We start from the raw sequence: 8,764 nt of genomic DNA on the forward strand, positions 1-8,764 counted from the left end.
AGGTAAATACAACCTCAGATGAACAACAACAGATGACATATTACACCATGTCATCATTTATTTTACAAAAAGAAAGCCAAAATAGAGAAGCCATGTACACCCTTACTGCTTCCATAGGTATGAAGTGGCTAAGTAGCAGCCAGGTGCTGCTAATCAAATGCCCTTGATCAATTGATCATCAGCAAGTGTGACTACCTCTATAAAAGCTGAAGTTTTAGGAGTTTGCTGGTCTTTAGCACTGAGGTGTGTGTTTACACAATGCTAAAGAGTAAAGACATCAGCAGTGATCTTAGAGAAACAATTGTTGCTTTCAATTGTTTGGAAATGGCCTTATAACCCTTCCCAGATTGATGGGCAGCAACAAACAAATGGATCACTTGCCACTGTTAAACTACCTGCCAAAATTTTAATTAAAATTATTTAAATTAAATAAAACCAGACAAAAAAGCCTCTCAAAGACAGGACAGATGCTACAAATTTCCCTTGTCTACGCGCATGTGCATGCAGAAGAAAGATCACAGTGAGCTCCCTGACATCATATTGGGTCCCTGGTTTTAGTCTGATACTATTGAAATTGAGCTCCAGCTTCACACAAGACACCCGCCTCTTTCCGCTAATGTTTGCTTCCCTTTCTTTTCTCCCATGTGGGAGAGACAAGTTCAGTTTGCATTCATGATCCTAAACTGGCATCTCTGGGGGAAAATCATCTTCTGTGCACCTCTAACCCAGTCCTGGTAATTCTGCTGATCCTGTCCTCCTTCTCACTGTCAGTGATGTGATTCTTAAGCTAATCTTTTCAAGGCAGCCTACCTGGGTTTTTCTCCACCTTTTCTCCCCACAATACTGTACCCCTGAGAAGTAGGCTGGGCTGAAAGAGAGGGATTGGCCAAACTAGCCAACCACATGGCCTTATGGGGACTTGAACCTGACTTTCCCAAATCCAATATATTTGCTCCTATTCCAAATAGGGCTAAAGGGAGCGCAGCAGTAAAGCATCTTTGAAAGATATCTTTTCAAAGGTGATTGCCATAATACATTGATTAGTCTCTAATGCTCCACAAACTCTCTTTTGGGGATGACTTGAGGGTCCCTTCCTCCTGCCCCCAAAAGACTAACTGGGCTTTTTATCATGCTTTTTTGGTATGCGTGGTTGCCCTGACATACGCTGTTCAATCCATCTTTAGCGCTGCCCTGATCCTTTGCCTCCAGCTATCAGGAGAGGACATTGTCAAATAGCCCTCATACATTGTCAAAGGAAAAGCAAACTTTCTTTCACCTCCTACGTGCGCCTTCCGTTCTTTGATGCCGGATTGGAAAAGATACTTCAGAGCACCTTGGCCAGTATCCTTCGATGAGCTGAGCTTAACCCTAACTAACTTCAGTGCCCATTCATTCAGCTCACTCTCCACACCAAGGACTTATGCTTCCCCACGTGTCACACCCATCTCCAGCCGGCTGCTTCATCTACCGTGAGGTTGTATCCGAAACTCAGGAAAGCGGAGCGCAAAAGCAGGTGAGAGAAGCATGTCGGAGATTAACTCTTGCCCTGCCAAAATCCACCTACTGTCCGATTCGATTGTCTCATCTCTAGCACTCCTCTGCTCCAGATCACCTTCCAGCTGCCAGCACCAGGGTGCTCTTTCTGGTTTTCTAATCCCGACCCAGGGCTCCTCTTTATGAGCATGGAAAGGAGGGGCAGGACAGGGAGAATGCAGGTTTAGTCGAACTGAACATTTTTGCCTTTGCCTCAGTGTTGCAAATTTTGTCGATGCTGAAAGGGGGAAGAAATTACTCTTTTTTACTCATGTGAAAATTTGACATAGCACATAGTCGGTCCTGAAAACCTGGAAGATTGTTCTACTGCTGCACAGCAAACTCAAGAGAACAGCCCGATAAATGGACTACTGAATTCTGCTCTTCAAATAAATAATTCCATTTTTTAAAAGCTGCTTTTCAGACAGTATAATAAACGATGATCCCATATAAGAATTTAAAATTATTTATTTGAGCTGTTAACTAGGTCAACCCAAATCATATATTCACAAGTCTCCTGGACACAAGGAGTAGGATTTGGCTGACTCAGTGCTGAGTTTACAGGGTGCAGGGATCCAGGACTTTATTTATCTCAACTAATTTTGGCTAAGATTTGTTCATAGAACCAGGTGGTAATACTGTGCATGAAAATGTGCAAAAATGTCACCTAGATCTGGATAAGATCATCTTCCACTTCACTGGGATTGGGGAGAATTTCCTGAATACTAGAGTATATTATTTGTGTTTTGGCCCAATCTGGCTAAAATGGGTTGTGGTGCAGATGGCAGTGCTATGGTTGTGCAGAACTTTGATCTTGTTTGCTTAAATAGGGGAGAGTCTCCTGAGTGGCGTATGGTTCAGGATGCACAAAAAAAGGAACCAAAGTTTTTGTGATCAGATTGCGAATGGCTGGGAGTTGTGGGATCCCATCAAACTCATAGCCATTAATATAGCTGATATGGACTGAAAGTTTGACAGAGCCTCATTTCTTAATCACTTTGGATTTATTTATTTATTTATTTGTTTGTTTGTTTATTTATTTATTTATTTATTTATTTATTTATTTACTTTGCTGCTTTTAAAATATTGAGAACCTCCAGAACATCAAGTTTTATTGGATTCACTGGGTGAGTTTTCTTCAATTCCTTTACAAAGAAGTTATAACTACGAGTTTAAGGATTTGAAAAACAAAAACAACAAAAAAAAGGAATATATAGGAAAAGGGTATTAGAGTGTTGATTTTAGAAAGTTTTAACAGATTAAAGGTCCAGATAGACTTGAATCAAGACTTTGAAATTAACTATAAAAATCCTTCGGGTGAGAAATTGCCCATGTTTTTACATTTGGAAAATAAATAACTGATAAGATCACTTTGAAGGTTGGACCCTAGAGGGCATCAGAAGGAAACAATTGGATCCATTGAGAGAGATTTACCAATATTGAGCTCAGAAATTAATTTTAAAGTTATCTGTTATTATAGAAAGACTAGATGGTGTCATGGAAGAGGAACAAGTTTCATTGGAAAAGATTGACATTGATTTAAATGTGGATTTTAAAATGACAGGCTATAAGAAGGAGATGCAAAAAGATGAAATATGGGATACACAAAAAGATTGGATGTACAAACGAAACCAACTGAAAAAGGCATACTAATACTAAACCAGAAGAGTGACATGGATAACCTTTTTATACTGGATTTACAAAAAGAACTTGTTAAACGTGTCAATGAAGTTGTGAGAAGAAACAAAGAATATGAAAAGAAAGCAGATGTCACAACAATATTTGAAGGGACTACGGATTGTTGGGAGAAAGAAGAAAGAATATAAAGTTGGTTTATTTGATCAAGGTTAATATAGACAAGTTGTTATCTCTGGTATTTTTTAATGGCTTTTTGCTGACTAGGACCTGGATGAGAAAGTTTTAGAGGTTTTGTTTATCTATAAGAGATGAGACATGGGAAAGAGAGTTCATTTGTTGCATTTTAAGTTTGATTAAGATTAAAATAGTGTTAAAATAATGCCATTATTTCTGGTAATTTTTATTGGATTTTTACTGACTAGGTCTGAATGATGAGGTTTGGGCTTTCTTTAAACATAAAAGGAAAATTTTGTTAGATTTAGTTTGTAATGGACATCTTGTTATTTCTGGTAACCCTTAATGGACTTTTGCTGATTAGGATGGACCAATGAGGCTGTCAAGATCTGTTTAAAGAGAATGGGGTGGGATATGGGATGAAGAGTTGGTTTCTGTACTTTAAGAGATGGTGATAAGTTGTTAAAGTTATCTATACTTGCTGGGAAGAAAGGGGAAGTTACCTTCTTTTCTTTTTCCTTTTCCTTTTTCCTTTTTTCCTTTTATATTTTTATCTTTTGTAGTTTGTACTGTATTTTAATCTGTATAATCTAATGATTAATTTTTTTTTTAAAAAAAAGAAAAAATCTGGTTCCTCCCTCAACCTCATCATTTCCTAAACAGTCCCTTCTGTCAATCTAGAACTGTTGTAAGAAAACTCAGCTTTACAGCTACTCCTGCTACCTGTCTCTATTTTCCCAGCCCAAATAAGTTATCTACTGGGCCTTTCATTTTCACTTACTCAGTGTAATAGAGAAGCATTTATTAAAGAAGTTTTCAATTGCTACCTCTAGAGGAGGCATTAATCCAACTCTGCCTCCCTCAAAAATCACAACCCTGCAATATTAAATTGTAATTGAAATATATATAAATTAATGAAAAAATAAAGGCCATAATCATGCAGGTATGCTGACAACATATGAGATCACATGAGACCATTGAAATCTCACAAGAGTTGGCAAACTCAAAAGGTATCAGCCTTTTTAACAACAACAACAAAATTTAAAAATCAGTTTCATTTTAATTTGAGAGGTTGCAGGTGACATTTAGGGGCTGATAAAGGCTCAGATGCCACCTGCCTCTGCATTAGAGGCTATAACTGGAAGCTAACTTTCAAATAGGTGACGGGAGGTCACAATTTTTCTCAAGCTCTCATTCAAACTGAGCAGACTGAACAAGCTTACTTAATCACAGAGACACATCCAGATAGTTTGTTTCATGTCCTTTCCTCCAGTTAGGGAGACGGTTCAAAAGTATGCTGGCAGAATTTGCTCTGTCTGCATATCTGTTCTCTATCTGGTGCTGCTCTAACAGTTTACTGCAGGGGAAAACTCCCAGTTCCTCCCCCTAATATGGACTGTTGGAGGGGGAGGTGAGTTTTGACAGAGAGCGAGAGTGGCTGATTTAGCTATCGTTCAGAACCTTTAAATACAAGGAGTGCTATAGTGACCTTGCATTAACCAGCCTGTGAGCCCGCTGTAAAAACCAATGACCCAACAGGCAGATCACTTTGTGGAGTGGTGGGTCTACAGAGGTCCCACTCTACTGCTTTTTCTGACCCTAACAGAAAGACTAAGACCTCTGAGCAGCAACCTGGTCACAAAGAATGCCTCATAGGGGACATTTTTTTCCTATTCAGGGCTGACAGGAAGGTCTTTTTAGAGAGGTCTTGGTCTATCACTAGCACAGCATGAAGAGTGCTAGAGAAAGCAGTAAAGCATAATCTTCCTAGAGTGACCTGCCTGTCAGTCACACAGAAACAGGGGGCAACCCACAGAGTGACCAGCCTGCTGGGACTGTTTTTCCAACACTGCTCTGACAGGGAGGTTGCTACACAGCAGTTCTGGTTTATGCTTTTCTCTAGCAGTCTTGGTGGTGCTGCTGTTCTGGGATCATGTCTGTCCAGCATCACAATCCCACGTGCCCCTGGAGGGAAGTCAGCAGTAACCAAAAGGAGCTGGGCAGATTGCAGCCCCTATCAGTGAAGCAATACAAATTGTGCATATAACAGGGGCTGTTAGGAAAAGTGGGAAAACATGATTTCCACATTGAATCAGAAAAAGCCAAAGGTAGCTGGCCTCACCTATGGCCTGGGGATGAGAGGGAGGCTGTATCATGCAGATGTGTCCTTAAAGAATGATTACAAGAAGTCTTTGAGCCAAAGTCAGGAGGATGTGTGGATGTGCTCATTCTTTCAACAAGCAATTTCATTGTGCTCAGGGTGGGGGGGAGTGTCTCTCACCACTCAAACTACAGATAGTCCTCATTTAGCAACTGCCTCATTTAGCAACCATTCACAGTTACAACTGGTGAAAAAGTAATTTTACAACCAATCCTTGCATTTACAACCTTCAGAAGTTTGTAAAGCAAAGGAACGCTGAAGTAAGATCATAAGCACAGTTGCAGTTTCACTTAGAGACCACTTTGCTTAGTGACTGAGTTGCCGGTCCCAATTGTGGTTGCTAAACGAGGACAACCTGTATAACTACATTGCTATTAAATCTCTGAGCCTGTCTCAATAAATATAGTTCTAGTGGGTGCTCTTTATGTTGGTGTCTACCATTGGGGGAGATGAGCAGCATACAAATTTAAACAAACAAACAAACAAACTCATCCTCTTCAGCAACATATTTCAGATTTGTCTTCTTTCTTCATCCAGCAAATCTCTGTCCTGCTAAGAAGATTCACCCTGCACCCTTATACTACAAGGGGGAAAGTACCCCAAATATTTTGGCACCCAAGCAAAGCACCAAGTTGTGTCTGTCATACAAAGCCATACATTCTAGAGCCAAACCTTTAGAAAATCTTGCTGGGACTCTTGAGCATCAGTTCTTGTCTTTGTCCAATCCTCTCTCTTCTTCCACCTGAAGCCAGCTGCTTCACTGTGCTACGTGGTTGGGATGGCACTGATTAAGATACCACATCTATCCCTACTCAAGCACTCAGAGGAAGCAACATGAATGGAAACTGTTATCCACAGAGGTTCTTTTAGACAACATAATGATAACATCCCAGAAAGGTCTTGAATCTATCTGCCTTTCTTAATTTAAGGTCTGGGGAAGCTGAGCTGTATAAGAATGATAATAAGACCACTCCAATGCCTGGTTGGTCAAAGAAAAGGGACTCCTTTTAGTAGGATTAGATGACTTCTGACCTTTACGTGACTTCGTCAGCAATGAAAGGGATGTCCTCTGCTCATGTTCAGAAGCGCCCTATTATCCTTTCACACGTTTCATAGTGGAACCCTGAATCAAATGAAGCTCTGTTCCTGTCAGGCCCAGCCCAAGAACAACAGTGAAACGGTCCGGTTGAGTACAGTTCCTTTCTTTGCTGACACCTTATAGACAGAATCTTGCCAGACTAAATCCATACTACAGCAACTAGTGGATATACCCTGGGAGATTCTAGGGAGGGGCTACTCTAAATCTCTTGCTCTTCTCTTCTCATGCTCCCCTTCTGGAATGCACCCCCTCCCTCCTGACAGTCTTGATCTCCTACATCACTCTTCTCCTCGTAGATACACTCCATCACAGTTCCTTCAATTCATTTGACTCCACTCCAAAACACTTATAGCACACTTCTCAATGTGTTTATTCTCAGCTGCACCCAGTGAATCTCACTGCAAAGTCATAAGAAATGAAAATGAAGAAAGGAAGTAGGACAACATCATTTCAGCTGTGGCTAGATTTTATTCAGGATGTGGCCTATGAACCTAAGCCTCAAAAACTGTGCAAATGTGTATCTTGTATACCTGTAAAGATCATTGCAGTCCGCAAACTTTTCACCATATAATTATAAACAAGCAAGCAATGAATCTTCAAGAGAATGTCACGTGGAAGAAAAATCAAGCCCTTTGTGGCTTTAAACTTAGTCCATGTAAGTGATCCTAATCTTAATCCTATGCATTTATTAGGATTAATTCAGGAGCTTGTATCAGTTGGGCTCCCCAAATGTTTCTCTTGCCTGTCTCTGATTCAAGGTCATCAGCCACAATGAACTTAATTGCAGCAATCTCCTTCTATACATTCCAACTGACTCCCTTTCGGCATATACCCTCCCTAAAAGTGTGAATGGCTTTGATTTAGGAATTGCATGTCTTCACAATTGTAAACTCTTCAAGGATGCAGATAATGAATGTGTCTGTAGCTTAACTGAAATCTGGGAAGCTTCCTGAAAGCAACCTTGGATCACCTGATTTAATCAAATCTAATGTCAGCTGAAAGGATCCACTGCTGGCTCCATACTTCACTTGTATTGATCAAATAACTTACATTCTATGGATTGGGTTCTACTTTTCATCATTTCAATATGTAAAAAGGGTCTGAACTCAAGCACTTAACTACCAGTCCCTTTGTTGGGTCCTATTAGCAAAATGTATGCTAGACATCTCATAAGGAAGGAAAATTAAGAAAAAAAGAATGCTATTTTAAAGGATTTTAATTTAAAAGCAAAAAGCTTAACAAGACCTTTAGTGGTACTGGTGTTTTGATAGATTATATGAAATGGTGTCTTTATCTTGCTGCTACATAGGACTTAAACCTGTACCTCATCAACCTCCACAACACTCACTCCCTGCCATCCATCATATTTAGCAAGAGAAGGAATGGAAGCTTGTAAAAAGTTTCATGACCAAATGCAGCAATAGTCTCAATTCCCATTCAACCCAGTTTGAGCAGCCGATTATCTTGTTTAAGTATCTGGAATGTATGTCATTAAATCAGTCTACAGGATAATAGTTAAATATTTTAATACAATGACTTTAAAATGTAGTTCATAGGGATAATCCTAAAAAAACATTGAATGGAATACTTCCTTTGAGATGAGACTTGTGTAAAATTTAATTTCCTGAGCACTGTTTTGCTTCAACTTTTTAATATGCAAATCAATTCTGTTATACTCACTCTGAATGATTGCACAGGGTGACTCCCAAACCACGTTTGTCAATAAATCTTTGGAGTTCCTTATGCCAAAAACGCATTTGCCCTCCTGAGAATCAGAGATCTCTAGCCTATGAATGGCCAATGCGTAATTGATACATTCCAAAATCTACTTTGTCTCACTGCCGCTTGCTCCATTCAGGAAATCTGCCCAATCAACTGATATTAAAACTATATTTCAGCATTAATATTAAAATGGATTTCCTCTCGAATATCAGGTTTTTTAGTATTCTGATATACTAAATGTAAACTGCTAACAAAGGACGCATATAGGACAGACCCTCAATACCGCAGTTGTAAAGAAGCGGCCTGAATGAAAAGATCCCTGTGATTGGAAGGGAAAAATAATATTAAAAACCCATTGGTTTAAATAAAACACCCCCTTACCTTTTCTTTTATTACCTCCAAAACCAATGCAGAGTCAGGACTCACAGTATTAGCAA

The sequence above is a fragment of the Python bivittatus genome, unplaced genomic scaffold, assembly GCF_059951505.1.
Source record: "Python bivittatus isolate LINGU-HERP-01145 unplaced genomic scaffold, Pbiv_v1 ctg000480_np1212, whole genome shotgun sequence".
Taxonomy (NCBI): domain Eukaryota; kingdom Metazoa; phylum Chordata; class Lepidosauria; order Squamata; family Pythonidae; genus Python; species Python bivittatus.